Genomic DNA, 16,683 nt, shown 5'->3' on the forward strand with positions numbered 1-16,683 from the left:
TTATGAGTCCACTGTATAAATGTGGGGAGCGCTACCATGCCTCTCTCCACTTCCATCCGCTCCTCAATGTGGTGACTGCTCCTGTGTATATGGGCATACAGGCACTATACAGTCATTTGATGAATGAGAAACTAACTACCCCCTATATCATAGGAGCCCAGTTGAACAGTCCAGGATGTGTCTGTTGACAAACCGGTTTCCAATAATAAAGCAGACTCATAGCCTGAATGTCCTGTGTCCCCCCAAACAATCTGCAAAAAAGCACTCCCAAATACTAGGTGTCATTTACATTACTGGTATTCTCATATTGAACACTCCTGAATTCAGCTTTGACACTCTCTAACTAAACAAATTTGCAGCTAAAATGTGGTTTTGATCAGTGAGAGTCCAAGCTCTGAGACCCCCACCAATTACCACCAGCAAAGAGAAGCACTTATCATCAAAGATGGGCTCAACAGAAAGTCTATAAGCCTACCTCAAGTTGATCTCCAGCAGCGAGGAGAGACAACGCTCTCTGTGAGTGCTTCTTTCTCCTCATTTTAGCACTTGAACCACCACCGATCACTATGACATATCAAAAGTAAAGACCAACCATTTTTTTCTTGTTGCGTTTCTGTTTTTAACTTCCTGCCTTCCCGTAGCCATAACCTTTTTTATTTTTCTGTTCACATAACCGTATGAAGGCTTTTTTTGTGTGGGACAAGTTGAACTTTCTAAAGGCACAATTTTTTATGGCATAGGATGTAGTGGGAAGCTGGAAACAAATTCCAAATGGGGTAAACTTTTAAAAAAAAAAAAAGAAGCTATTCCACCAGAGTTTTATGGCTTTTGTGTCCTGTGCAGTAAAACTGACCCGTTACCTTCATTCTCTGGGTCAGTATGATTACAGTGATAGTACAATAGTATAGTTTTTCTTGTGTTTTAATACTTAAATAAATACAAACGTTGAAAAACACAGATGTTTGCTTTGCATCACCACATTCTGTTCCCTAATAACTTTTTTACAATTTTATTTTTTGCATGGCAATATGTACTTTTTATTGATACCATTTTAGTGTGTGTGACTTTTTGATAATTTTTTATTCAATTTTTTTTGGAAGGTGAAGTGACGGAAAAAAAAAGAAAATTGGCCATTTCGATTTTTTTCTGTTACACCATTCACTGTACAGGATATTTTTATATTTTAATGGTACAGGCATTTTGGGACAGGTCAATGATTATGATCTTTATTTTTTATGTTTATTTTTATTATGGAGAAAGGGGGGGGTGATTAAAATTTCTATATATTTTAAAAAGCTTTTTAAAGTTGTCTTTACACTTTTCAAAAGTCTGTCTAGGGGACTTGAACATGCACTCATTAGATTGCTTCTCCCATAGACTGCATTTATTTAAGAATGCTGTCTACAGGAGATTCAATATATTCCTATGGTGCATTGCCACCTGCAGACCTTAATAAAAATACACCTGTGGTAGGCATCGTAGCCTTGGGCAGGCTCGAGGCTACCACCAATGAACGGCTTCCACAGGGAAGCCAATCGGACTCAGTGCTCCCAGGGAAAACCGGCTCAGATGCCATGGTCACAATTGACCACTGCATCTGAGCGTTATTGCCGATCGCAGACATTAGCTCTGAATGTATGCGGTTTAAAACAGCAGAAACTTGTCAGCTATCCATTTGCAAGCGGGTGCCATTTTCAAAACCTTAGACTTCTGCCATACATGTATGGCAGTGGTCTTGAAGGGCTTACAGAACAAGAAAGCTATAATGGTTATGCAAAAATATTTTTTAAACAATGTAAATTTTTAAAACCATAAATTATACAATCTAAAAATTCTGTAATCAATGCCTGATTGGGATCCCACCTATCTAATTGAAAGAACTGGCTAGATCTAAACCTGACTCCCAGTGCTGCAACCCTTTCTGCTCAGACTGGCTTCTCGATATAAGCACAACCTCACCAGGAGGTCATAATAATATCATTCTCACTACAACAAGGGCCGATTATAATCTACAGAGCCCTCTACTATAAAAACAACGGATATCAATAAAGTTTATTTCATTGATGATGATTTTCATTCAGGATTACAACAAACAAAAGGAGGGGATGATGGATGAGCTTCGTCTGGTTAATATCTAGATATTTTTGACATGTTTGAAATGTAATCTTATCATCAAAGCAAATTAATATTAAATCTGAGCTCTGCCAACTTGCACTTACTAAACGTATCATATGAATTTATCCCTGCTGTCAGTGTTTCTGTTACGTAGCAAATAAGGTACAGGCCGTGACCTGGAAACCAGGGGTCATATGTTGCGCCTCACTAGTCAAAAATGGTGACAATGCGACCATGCCCATCTGGCAGATTGTCGAAAGAATTAGATGTGGTCATATTTCAAAAGACTTTGTACCCCCATATACATTACTGAGAGAAGGTTATTCTGAGACCACCCATCTTCAAGATTAAATAGGAAACATAAGGTTACTCCCCCGAGCATATAAACACTGAAGACATTACATCATGTCTTCACAACTTCATACTTGACACTCACCATTAAACTGTAACCTTTAGGCAGCCATCATATCAAATTAAAGGAGTTGTCATGGCTCTTTTAAAAAATCCATTCTTCCTTTTAACGTGTTGAAGAAAGAGTTTATTTGGTACTTACCTCTCACTTCACTGTTTCCGCTGCACTCACACAGGCTGCAGACTCTTCCGCTCTGGTCCCAACCCGATGTTTGTCTGAATAAAAGTAAACTATCTTTTATTTATCCCCAGGACTGTGACGAGGGGACATCTTCTACGTCTGGAGGAAAGAAGGTTTCTACACAAACATAGAAGAGGATTCTTTACGGTAAGAGCAGTGAGACTATATGGAACTCTCTGCCTGAGGAGGTGGTGATGGTGAGTACAATAAAAGAATTCAAGAGGGGCCTGGATGTATTTCTGGGGTGTAATAATATTACAGGCTATAGATACTAGAGAGGGGTCGTTGATCCAGGGAGTTGTTCTGATTGCCTGATTGGCAGGAATTTTTTTGCCCTAAAATGAGGAAAATTGGCTTTTACCTCACAGTTTGTTATTTTTTGCTTCCCCTGGATAAACGTTCAGGATAACAGGCTGAACTGGATGGCTGTGTGTCTTTTTTTTAGCCTTATAAACTATGTTACTATCTTTTTTCAAGGATTTATCCAGTCTAGAAAAACTATTTTCATACACATCATTAGGGAATTCTGAGTTGACATATTGAGGTCCTGTGTCCAGAATCCTCATCCCTTGACCAGAGTGGAGAGCAATTACAAAGAGTATCTCTCGCTCTGGAGGACATGTCCTGTATTACCCACTGTTCTGAACGGCATTGCCACTGTGCAATAATAATTTACCCTGTGCTACAGGTAAACTGAACACTTTCCACCAGGTTTCCTCACATATTACAGCTGGTTTCTGGTGGTCTAGGCAGGTGGATAGTTTTGAGATCAGGCTATTATCAAAAGACAATGCAAACACAGAGTATATGAACTAATGCTATGCTCAATATGCTAATAGTAAATAAAATTTTATAAAAATCATTTGTCCCTATCCACCACGGCAAAGTGACCTTTTTTTTGGACAGGAACCTGTGCAAAATGCTACTACCTCTTTTGGAGCCAACCAGCCTCTTAAAAAATTTAGAGAAGAAAGGTTCCCCCTGGCCCATTCTATATCTTGCCTCTCCTGGTACCAACTGGCCTCCAATAAATCTAGGGAGAGCAGGCTCTAGCTTTATGCTACACTAATTAAAACTAAATGCAACAGCACTCTGCAAAGACAGAATATATGACCTTATATGAATAAATGAGAGGTTTTCTGCAAATATATTTTGATCAAGATCATTTTTGCCCATCCACCACGGCATCTTATTAGTCCCTGCTGCCATCAGTAAACCAATAAAGTCTTTACCAGTAATCTAGGTGACTAGTTTACTCTTAGAATTAGGGGTGAGCGAATCAAAGTATCCGATTGAAAGTATTCGATCTGAATTTGAGGAAATTTTGATTAGCCATAAACCTGAATTTCCTCGCGTTTTGTGGTAACGAATCCATTTTCTCAGAAATGCCGCAAAAAAAAAAAAAAACATACTCACCTCATCCATTTGAGTGGAAAGAGGTCGCCGCGGCAATCTTGATTAAAGATCCAGGGCGAAATCTTGTGCTCGGAAAGGTATGACTTCACCACGCTGGCCAGCGTGTTGATGTCATCATGCACCGCGCAAGATTTCACTCAGGATCTTCAATCAAGATGGCCATCGCGGCCTTTTCGCACACAAATGGATAAGGTGAGCATTATTTTAATATTTTTTTACTGATTAACCCCTGAAAGCCCTAATTTTTTATCTTCGATGCCGCGATCACTGATAAATGCAGCATCTGAGGGGTTCAATGATGGGGGTCGGCGCAGTCGCCGTTCCATATCATTACGTCCGCTACTTACAAAGAAATGTGCTTCGTGAGTAATTCTTCACAAAGCTAATTTCTTTGTGAAATTCGGCAAAGCAGCCGATTCAAATTTTTGTAAATTTCGCTCTATTCTACTTAGAATAGTCTGAAAGATAACCTAGACATTCCAGGAGAGTGCTTATGTATGGTAAATACTTAGGGAATGTGTCATCTAGATTTTTTCTGAGTCAGTGACTCATACTGTATTCTTATTTTCTAATCTATTTTATTTTCTGACAGATTTTTTTTAAACTTCTGGTACATGATAAAGTTGGCAGCTACCTCGCCTGAGCTGTTGCTTACAGCATTTAGAGATATGCTTTACAGCAGCATCATAGACCAGAGACACAATAATCTGGAGGGGATCACTGACTTCTATTGGACGGTCTTCTAGACACGTTCTGAGATCTGGGAAGAGGTCATCGTGCAGGGAGGAAGGATAGATTCATACCCCTTGAATTTTCCCACATTTACACTGACAAATTTAAAGGGGTTCTGCAGTTTGTTTAAACTGATGATCTATCCTCTGGACAGATCATCAGCATCTGACCGGCGGGGATCCGACACCCGGGACACCCGATCAGCTGTTTGAGAAGGCAGCGGCGCTGGCAGTAGTGCCGCGGCCTTCTCGCCGTTTCTGTCTGGGGTTGGCTGCTGGTCTCCTGTATCCCATGTGCAGTAAGCCGGATTGGGGCAATTGCACACTGGCGCAAAATTAATAGTTTTTAGTTCGTGACGCCCATTGCAGCTTGCGCAGGTACTGTAACAGGGCCCTTTAAGATTTAATAACTCACGTACCAAGTGAGGAATGCCAGAGGGGGATAATGTCTCTGTATAGTAGGTATGGTAGTGTCAACGGTGTCTCCTACCTTGGTACGGCTGGACTCCTGTATCCTGGCTCACTTGCAATAAAATGAGTGTTCTTAGTAGGAGTAATTGAGGGTTGTAATAGAAGCAAATGAGATCCAGACTTGAGATATAATCCAACTTGTCTTTACTTAATGGCAGCTTGAATCCATACAAGTTACAGCATAGGTCTTGGGTCCCAGCAGGTATTGGCAATATGTGGCAGGAATCAATATGTATTCTGCTTCCATTCATATGCCTAGAGCAGGTGTCTGCAACCTTTAAGACATAAAGAGCCACTTGGACCCGTTTCCGAAGGAAAAAAAAAACTGGGAGCCGCAAAACCATTGCGACATTTAAAACAAATATAACACTGCATATATTGTTTCTTACCTTAATGCTATATACAGGATCGTGCAGTCAGCTATCAATCTGAAGAAAAAAAGGACTTTTTCACTTAACAATGTAAAATATATTTTTGCAAATTAATAGCTAATTAAAATATTTAATTTACCTTTACCAGACCCCCCCAATCAGGTGCCAGTAATACCAGACCCACCCCAATCATGTGCCAGTAATACCAGACCCCCCTCCAATCATGTGCCAGTAATACCAGACCCCCCTCCAATCATGTGCCAGTAATAGCAGACCCCCCTCCAATCATGTGCCAGTAATAGCAGACCCCCCTCCAATCATGTGCCAGTAATACCAGACCCCCCTCCAATCATGTGCCAGTAATACCAGACCCCCCTCCAATCATGTGCCAGTAATACCAGACCCCCCTCCAATCATGTGCCAGTAATACCAGACCCCCCTCCAATCATGTGCCAGTAATACCAGACCCCCTCCAATCATGTGCCAGTAATACCAGACCCTCCTCCAATCATGTGCCAGTAATACCAGTTCCCCCTCCAATCATGTGCCAGTAATACCAGACCCCCTCCAATCATGTGCCAGTAATACCAGACCCCCCCAATCATGTGCCAGTAGTAATACCAACCCCCCAATCATGTGCCAGTTGTAATACCAACCCCCCAATCATGTGCCAGTAGCAATACCAACCCCCCCAATCATGTGCCAGTAGTAATACCAGACCCCCCCCAATCATGTGCCAGTAGTAATACCAACACCCCCCAATTATGTGCCAGTAGTAATACCAGACCCCCCCAATCATGTGCCAGTAGTAATACCAGAACCCCCCAATCATGTGCCAGTAGTAATACCAGACCCCCCCCAATCATGTGCCAGTAATTCCAGTGCCCCCCCAAATTCCCTAATCATGTGCCAGTATAATACCAGGGCCCCCCATTATGTGCCAGACTGCCAGTTAAAAAAAAAAAAAATGAACACTTATACTTACCTCTTTGGAGCGATGCGATGCAGGCCTCTTCCGGCCTGTGTCCCGACTCCAGCGCTGTACGGCTCAGGCGGCGCGACGTCATCACGCCGCCTACGCCGGCCTCTGATAGGCTGCCGGCCTAATAGTGCCGGCAGCCTATCAGAGGAACAGGAAAGGGACACACCTCCCTGCCCTGCTCCTCCGCACAGCCTTCTGTTTGTATCGCTGTCCTGAGGACGGCGATACAAACAGATCACTATGGAGATGAGAGCTTCGCTTCCACAATGGAAGCGCTCATCTCAGTGCCTGCCCAGCCGCCGCCGCACAGTGCCTGCCCCGCCGCCGCCGCACACACACTGCTCATGCCCATGCCGGAGCCGCGGCAAAGGTTCAAAAGAGCCGCATGCGGCTCCGGAGCCGCGGGTTGCCGACACCTGGGCTAGAGAATCTGGCAGGTTTCTATCTTCTGCTCTGTCTGTCTTCTGCTTGGTATGGGCCTCCTCCTAGCTGAGGAGGTATTTGGCTACTCCTGGTCTCTGGATAAACACTAACAGTTCTGCTCGCAGGGTATATTTCATCCTGGAGGTCTGTAGATCTGGAGGTGGCTGCTTGCTTGTCCACCAGCACTGAGGTTGATGGCTCAGTCTGGGAAGGATGAGGCTGGATCCTAGGTTGGGATCCCTGTTTCTGGGAGCTCCTACCAACACAGCCTTCCCCTAGAAGGGGGCTGGTTCACACTACCTAGAACTTTCCTTCCTCCCCATGAGGTAGGATGTGGGAACATTCCACTCCTCCTCAAAGAGGGGGGAGCTAGACTGGAATGAACTATTCCAGTCTAGCAATACTAAACTGGCTAAGGTCTGCTGAACATATTGCTGCCACCTGCTGGTGTACATGGAAATTATAATTATTGTGCTGAGTGTACCTATATTATAGTTATTTTAAAACATATCTTTTATTTTGTCGATATTTAGAATATAAAGACACTTTTGTTGAAACAATGCTTGTATTGCACTGCTTTCTTTAGAGGAGTGTCAGGCGTGACATAGAGATTCCGATTTTTTCAGGCAGCGGTTATTTGTGCTGTGGTCGCTTTTTAAACAATTATTCAGGTGGGTTGCTCTGCCTGAGTTCTATCCCTACATTTACTAGTCGTGATGAGTGGGGAGAGCCCTATTTGGCTGTATTCCGGGCACCCGCCCTTACAAGGGCGACCCACAACCGCTGGAACCTCGGATCTATCGCTGTTTCACCCTGACAGCTAAATTCCCTCTGGACAGTCTAGAATGTTAGATTACACCAGATGACAATATACATACACCTAACATGTTGTAGCGGGGAGAAAAAGTTAAGTGACATACTCTGGGATGTTACACATGCTGTAGCGTGGCTGCTAGGTCTCTTTCTGTGTGTGTATTAAACTTCTCCCTGCAGCACTGCAAGGGTTAATTCACCCTTATGCTCTATGTTTAGCTGTTTGACTAATGAGCTCATCAGCTCTCCTTTATATTCTGGACTGTTTGTTCCACCCCTAGTCTGAGCAATAGATTTATTTTGGTTTCACTTGCTTGTTATGGCCTGCAAAAGGGGTGTCATCCATTAGTCTGTGTACCGATTTTGCCTCCTTCCTGACTCTCTGCCTCCTGACCTGACCCATGCCTGTTCACCCTTCTGACCCCGAGTCACCTGGCCTGTTTCATGGATTTGCATGTACACTGCGTGTAACACCTGCATAGTCATCAAGAAAGAAGTGTGCAGGGGTTTTCTCACATCAGCAAATGGCATTTATCATGTAGAGAAAGTTAATACAAGGCACTTACTAATGTATTGTTATTATCCATATTGCTTCCTTTGCTGGCTGGATTCATTTTTTCATCACATTATACACTGCTCGTTTCTTTAGTTACAACCACCCTGCAATCCAGTGGCTGTGATTGCACACTATAGGAAAAACGGTCCCTTTCTGGTGGCCGGGACCATAGGAGTGCACATAGCCTGGCGCTTTTTCCTATAGAGTGCAAGCACGACCACTGCTGCTGAATTGCAGGGTGTACATAACCATGGAAACGAGAAGTTTATAATGTGAAGGAAAAATGAGTCTAGCCAGCAAAGGAGGCAATATGGATAATAACAATACATTAGTAAGTGCCTTGTATTCACTTTCTCTACATGATAAATGCCACTTACTGAAGTGAGACAACCCCTTTAACTGCTCATTTGTATTTGGATTAATAATTCAGTGTGAAGCAACGAATCACTAAGTGAAAGGCATCATTACATTCAGCTGAGATGTGCCTGGTAGAACAGTGAATTTCCTAATGACAGATTGCCTGTCATGCTCCCCTACAACTGGAAATGACACTATTCATCAATAAGTACAAGAGAATTATGCAATATATAGCCCATGGCAACATTCGGAAATATTACAATACATGCAATCAGCGTTACCAAATTAATTAGAAAAATGATTGTCATCTTTGCTAGTGTTTGTGTACTGTTTTTTTTTTCTTTCTGATTTCCTGTTGCCATGTAAAAGTATTTAACCGCTTGCCGCCACGCTAACGCCGAAAGGCGTCATTGCGGCGGCTCCCCCAGGCTACGCTAACGCCAATAGGCGTCATCTCGCGTGAGCCGAGATTTCCTGTGAACGCGCGCACACAGGCGCGCGCGCTCACAGGAACGGAAGGTAAGAGAGTTGATCTCCAGCCTGCCAGCGGCGATCGTTCGCTGGCAGGCTGGAGATGTGTTTTTTTTAACCCCTAACAGGTATATTAGACGCTGTTTTGATAACAGCGTCTAATATACCTGCTACCTGGTCCTCTGGTGGTCCCCTTTGTTTGGATCGACCACCAGAGGACACAGGTAGCTCAGTAAAGTAGCACCAAGCACCACTACACTACACTACACCCCCCCCCGTCACTTATTAACCCCTTATTAGCCCCTGATCACCCCTGATCACCCCATATAGACTCCCTGATCACCCCCCTGTCATTGATCACCCCCCTGTAAAGCTCCATTCAGACGTCCGCATGATTTTTACGGATCCACTGATAGATGGATCGGATCCGCAAAACGCATCCGGACGTCTGAATGAAGCCTTACAGGGGCGTGATCAATGACTGTGGTGATCACCCCATATAGACTCCCTGATCCCCCCCCTGTCATTGATTACCCCCCTGTCATTGATTACCCCCCTGTAAAGCTCCATTCAGACGTCCGCATGATTTTTACGGATCCACTGATAGATGGATCGGATCCGCAAAACGCATACGGACGTCTGAATGAAGCCTTACAGGGGCATGATCAATGACTGTGGTGATCACCCCCCTGTCATTGATTACCCCCCTGTAAAGCTCCATTCAGATGTCCGCATGATTTTTACGGATGCACTGATAGATGGATCGGATCCGCAAAACGCATCCGGACGTCTGAATGAAGCCTTACAGGGGCATGATCAATGATTGTGGTGATCACCCCATATAGACTCCCTGATCACCCCCCTGTCATTGATTACACCCCTGTCATTGATCACCCCCCTGTAAAGCTCCATTCAGATGTCCGCATGATTTTTACGGATGCACTGATAGATGGATCGGATCCGCAAAACGCATACGGACGTCTGAATGAAGCCTTACAGGGGCATGATCAATGACTGTGGTGATCACCCCCCTGTCATTGATTACCCCCCTGTAAAGCTCCATTCAGATGTCCGCATGATTTTTACGGATGCACTGATAGATGGATCGGATCCGCAAAACGCATCCGGACGTCTGAATGAAGCCTTACAGGGGCATGATCAATGACTGTGGTGATCACCCCCCTGTCATTGATTACCCCCCTGTAAAGCTCCATTCAGATGTCCGCATGATTTTTACGGATGCACTGATAGATGGATCGGATCCGCAAAACGCATCCGGACGTCTGAATGAAGCCTTACAGGGGCGTGATCAATGACTGTGGTGATCACCCCATATAGACTCCCTGATCACCCCCCTGTCATTGATTACCCCCCTGTCATTGATTACCCCCCTGTAAAGCTCCATTCAGACGTCCGCATGATTTTTACGGATCCACTGATAGATGGATCGGATCCGCAAAACGCATCCGGACGTCTGAATGAAGCCTTACAGGGGCATGATCAATGACTGTGGTGATCACCCCATATAGACTCCCTGATCACCCCCCTGTCATTGATTACCCCCCTGTAAAGCTCCATTCAGATGTCCGCATGATTTTTACGGATGCACTGATAGATGGATCGGATCCGCAACACGCATACGGACGTCTGAATGAAGCCTTACACGGGCGTGATCAATGACTGTGGTTATCACCCCATATAGACTCCCTGATCACCCCCCTGTCATTGATCACCCCCCCTGTCATTGATCACTCCCCCTGTCATTGATCACCCTCTGTAAGGCTCCATTCAGACATTTTTTTGGCCCAAGTTAGCGGAATTATTATTATTTTTTTCTTACAAAGTCTCATATTCCACTAACTTGTGTCAAAAAATAAAATCTCACATGAACTCACCATACCCCTCACGGAAACCAAATGCGTAAAAATTTTTAGACATTTATATTCCAGACTTCTTCTCACGCTTTAGGGCCCCTAGAATGTCAGGGCAGTATAAATACCCCACATATGACCCCATTTCGGAAAGAAGACACCCCCAGGTATTACGTGAGGGGCATATTGAGTCCATGAAAGATTGAAATTTTTGTCCCAAGTTAGCGGAACGGGAGACTTTGTGAGAAAAAAATTAAAAATATCAATTTCCGCTAACTTGTGCCAAAAAAAAAAAATTTCTATGAACTCGCCATGCCCCTCATTGAATACCTTGGGGTGTCTTCTTTCCAAAATGGGGTCACATGTGGGGTATTTATACTGCCCTGGCATTCTAGGGGCCCCAAAGCGTGAGAAGAAGTCTGGTATCCAAATGTCTAAAAATGCCCTCCTAAAAGGAATTTGGGCACCTTTGCGCATCTAGGCTGCAATAAAGTGTCACACATCTGGTATCGCCGTACTCAGGAGAAGTTGGGGAATGTGTTTTGGGGTGTCATTTTACATGTACCCATGCTGGGTGAGAGAAATATCTTGGTCAAATGCCAACTTTGTATAAAAAAATGGGAAAAGTTTTCTTTTGCCAAGATATTTCTCTCTCCCAGCAAGGATATATGTAAAATGACACCCCAAAACACATTCCCCAACTTCTCCTGAATACGGCGATACCACATGTGTGACACTTTTTTGCAGCCTAGGTGGGCAAAGGGGCCCATATTCCAAAGAGCACCTTTAGGATTTCACAGGTCATTTACCTACTTACCACACATTAGGGCCCCTGGAAAATGCCAGGGCAGTATAACTACCCCACAAGTGACCCCATTTTGGAAAGAAGACACCCCAAGGTATTCCGTGAGGGGCATGGCAAGTTCCTAGAATTTTTTATTTTTTGTCACAAGTTAGTGGAAAATGCTGATTTATTTTTTTTTTTTTCATACAAAGTCTCATATTCCACTAACTTGTGACAAAAAATAAAAACTTCCATGAACTCACTATGCCCATCAGCGAATACCTTGGGGTCTCTTCTTTCCAAAATGGGGTCACTTGTGGGGTAGTTATACTGCCCTGGCATTCTAGGGGCCCAAATGTGTGGTAAGGAGTTTGAAATCAAATTCTGTAAAAAATGACCTGTAAAATCCGAAAGGTGCTCTTTGGAATATGGGCCCCTTTGCCCACCTAGGCTGCAAAAAAGTGTCACACATCTGGTATCCCCGTACTCAGGAGAAGGTGGGGAATGTGTTTTGGGGTGTCATTTTACATATACCCCTGCTGGGTGAGAGAAATATCTTGGCAAAAGACAACTTTTCCCATTTTTTTATACAAAGTTGGCATTTGACCAAGATATTTATCTCACCCAGCATGGGTATATGTAAAAAGACACCCCAAAACACATTCCTCAACTTCTCCTGAATACAGAGATACCAGATGTGTGACACTTTTTTGCAGCCTAGGTGGGCAAAGGGGCCCATATTCCAAAGAGCACCTTTCGGATTTCACAGGTCATTTTTTACAGAATTTGATTTCAAACTCCTTACCACACATTCGGGCCCCTAGAATGCCAGGGCAGTATAACTACCCCACAAGTGACCCCATTTTGGAAAGAAGAGACCCCAAGGTATTCGCTGATGGGCATAGTGAGTTCATGGAAGTTTTTATTTTTTGTCACAAGTTAGTGGAATATGAGACTTTGTATGAAAAAAAAAAAATAAATCATCATTTTCCACTAACTTGTGACAAAAAATAAAAAATTCTAGGAACTTGCCATGCCCCTCACGGAATACCTTGGGGTGTCTTCTTTCCAAAATGGGGTCACTTGTGGGGTAGTTATACTGCCCTGGCATTCTAGGGGCCCGAATGTGTGGTAAGGAGTTTGAAATCAAATTCTGTAAAAAATGACCTGTGAAATCCGAAAGGTGCTCTTTGGAATATGGGCCCCTTTGCCCACCTAGGCTGCAAAAAAGTGTCACACATCTGGTATTGCCGTACTCAGGAGAAGGTGGGGAATGTGTTTTGGGGTGTCATTTTACATATACCCATGCTGGGTGAGAGAAATATCTTGGCAAAAGACAACTTTTCCCATTTTTTTTATACAAAGTTGGCATTTGACCAAGATATTTATCTCACCCAGCACGGGTATATGTAAAATGACACCCCAAAACACATTCCTCAACTTCTCCTGAGTACGTAGATACCAGATGTGTGACACTTTTTTGCAGCCTAGGTGGGCAAAGGGGCCCACATTCCAAAGAGCACCTTTCGGATTTCACTGGTCATTTTTTACAGAATTTGATTTCAAACTCCTTACCACACATTTGGGCCCCTAGAATGCCAGGGCAGTATAACTACCCCACAAGTGACCCCATTTTGGAAAGAAGAGACCCCAAGGTATTTCGTGATGGGCATAGTGAGTTCATAGAAGTTTTTATTTTTTGTCACAAGTTAGTGGAATATGAGACTTTGTAAGAAAAAAAAAAAAAAAAAAAAATCATTTTCCGCTAACTTGTGACAAAAAATAAAAAGTTCTATGAACTCACTATGCCCATCAGCGAATACCTTAGGGTGTGTACTTTCCGAAATGGGGTCATTTGTGGGGTGTTTGTACTGTCTGGCCATTGTAGAACCTCAGGAAACATGACAGGTGCTCAGAAAGTCAGAGCTGCTTCAAAAAGCGGAAATTCACATTTTTGTACCATAGTTTGTAAACGCTATAACTTTTACCCAAACATTTTTTTTTTATCAAAGACATGTAGAACTATAAATTTAGAGCAAAATTTCTATATGGATCTCGTTTTTTTTTGCAAAATTTTACAACTGAAAGTGAAAAATGTCATTTTTTTGCAAAAAAATCGTTAAATTTCGATTAATAACAAAAAAAGTAAAAATGTCAGCAGCAATGAAATACCACCAAATGAAAGCTCTATTAGTGAGAAGAAAAGGAGGTAAAATTCATTTGGGTGGTAAGTTGCATGACCGAGCAATAAACGGTGAAAGTAGTGTAGTGCCGATTTGTAAAAAAGGGCCTGGTCTTTAGGGGGGTATAAACCTGTGGTCCTTAAGTGGTTAAATCTACAGTGCCTTGCAAAAGTATTCACCCTCTTGACTTTTTTCGTGTTTTGTTACATTACAGCCTTAAGTTCAATGTTTTGTTAACCAGAATTTTATGTGATGGATCAGAACACAATAGTCTAAGTTGGTGAAGTGAAATGAAAAAAAATATATAAATAAAACTATTGTTTAGAAATAGAAAACAGAAAATTGGCATGTGCGTATGTATTCACCCCCTTTGTTAGGAAGCCCATAAAAAGCTCTGGTGCAACCAATTACCTTCAGATGTCACATAATTAGTGAAATGATGTCCACCTGTGTGCAATCTAAGTGTCACATGAGCTGTCATTACATATACACACCTTTTTTGAAAGGCCCCAGAGGCTGCAACACCTAAGGGCTCTTTCACACCTGCGTTCTTGTCTTCCGGCATAGAGTTCCGTCGTCGGGGCTCTATGCCGGAAGAATCCTGATCAGGATTATCCCAATGCATTCTGAATGGAGTGAAATCCGTTCAGGATGCATCAGGATGTCTTCAGTTCCGGAACGGAACGTTTTTTGGCCGGAGAAAATACCGCAGCATGCTGCACTTTTTGCTCCGGCCAAAAATCCGGAACACTTGCCGCAAGGCCGGATCTGGAATTAATGCCCATTGAAAGGCATTGATCCGGATCCGGCCTTAAGCTAAACGTCGTTTCGGCGCATTGCCGGAGCAGACATTTAGCTTTTTCTGAATGGTTACCATGGCTGCCGGGACGCTAAAGTCCTGGCAGCCATGGTAAAGTGTAGTGGGGAGCGGGGGAGCAGTGTACTTACCGTCCGTGCGGCTCCCGGGGCGCTCCAGAGTGACGTCAGGGCGCCCCAAGCGCATGGATCATGTGATCGCATTGGACACGTCATCCATGCGCATGGGGCGCTCTGACGTCACTCTGGAGCGCCCCGGGAGCCGCAAGGACTGTAAGTATACCGCTCCCCCGCTCCTACCATGGCAACCAGGACTTTAATAGCGTCCTGGGTGCCATAGTAACACTGAAAGCATTTTGAAGACGGTTCCGTCTTCAAATGCTTTCAGTAACTTGCGGTTTTCTGGATCCGGAGTGTAATTCCGGCAAGTGGAGTGCACGCCGGAGCCGGACAACGCAAGTGTGAAAGAGGCCTAAGCAAGAGGCATCACTAACCAAACACTGCCATAAAGACCAAGGAACTCTCCAAACAAGTAAGGAACAATGTTGTTGAGAAGAAGAAGTCAGGGTTAGGTTATAAAAAAATATCCAAATCTTTGATGATCCCCAAGAGCACCATCAAATCCATCATAACCAAATGGAAAGAACATGGCACAACAGCAAACCTGCCAAGAGACGGCCACACACCAAAACTCACGGACCGGGCAAGGAGGGCATTAATCAGAGAGGCAGCACAGAGACCTACGGTAACCCTTGAGGAGCTGCAAAGTTCCACAGCATTGACTGGAGTATCTGTACATAGGATGACAAGGCATGTGGGAGACTCCCAAAATGTATGAAGGAAGGTTCTCTGGTCTGATGAAACTAAAATTGAACTTTTCAGCCATCAAAGAAAACGCTATGTCTGGCGCAAACCAAACACATCACATCACCCAAAGAACACCATCCCCACAGTGAGACATGGTGGTGGCAGCATCATGCTGTGGGGATGTTTTACAGAAGCCTGGACTGGGAAACTGGTCAGAGTTGAGGGAAAGATGGATGGTGCTAAATACAGGGATAATCTTGAGCAAAACCTGCGCCACTCTGTGCGTGATTTGAGGCTAGGACGCAGGTACACCTTCCAGCAGGACAATGACCCCAAACACACTGCTAAAGCAACATTTAAGTGGTTTAAGGGGAAACATGTAAATGTGTTGGAATGGTCTAGTCAAAGCCCAGATCTCAATCCAATAGAAAATCTGTGGTCAGACTTAAAGATTGCTGTTCACAAGCGCAAACCATCCAACTTGAAGGAGCTGGTGCAGTCTTGCAAGGAGGAATGGGCAAAAATCCCAGTGGTAAGATGTGGCAAGCTCATAGAGATTTATCCAAAGCGACTTGAAGCTGTGATTGCCGCAAAAGGAGGCTCTACAAAGTATTGACTTTAGGGGGGGTGAATAGTTATGCACATTGACTTGTTCTATTATTTTGTCCTATTTGTTGTTTGCTTCACAATAAAAAAAAAAAAAAACATCTTCAAAGTTGTGGGCATGTTCTGTAAATTAAATGATACAAATCCTAAAACAATCCATGTTAATTCGAGGTTGTGAGGCACCAAAACACGAAAAAAGTCAAGTGGGGTGAATACTTTTGCAAGGCACTGTATAGTTAAAACTAAGATACGGTAAACTAAAAACAGTAGAATGAAACTGAAATAATAAGTATGTAGAAGAAAATATAAGATCAGTAC

The sequence above is a fragment of the Bufo bufo genome, chromosome 1 (genome assembly GCF_905171765.1).
Source record: "Bufo bufo chromosome 1, aBufBuf1.1, whole genome shotgun sequence".
Classification (NCBI taxonomy): Eukaryota; Metazoa; Chordata; class Amphibia; order Anura; family Bufonidae; genus Bufo; species Bufo bufo.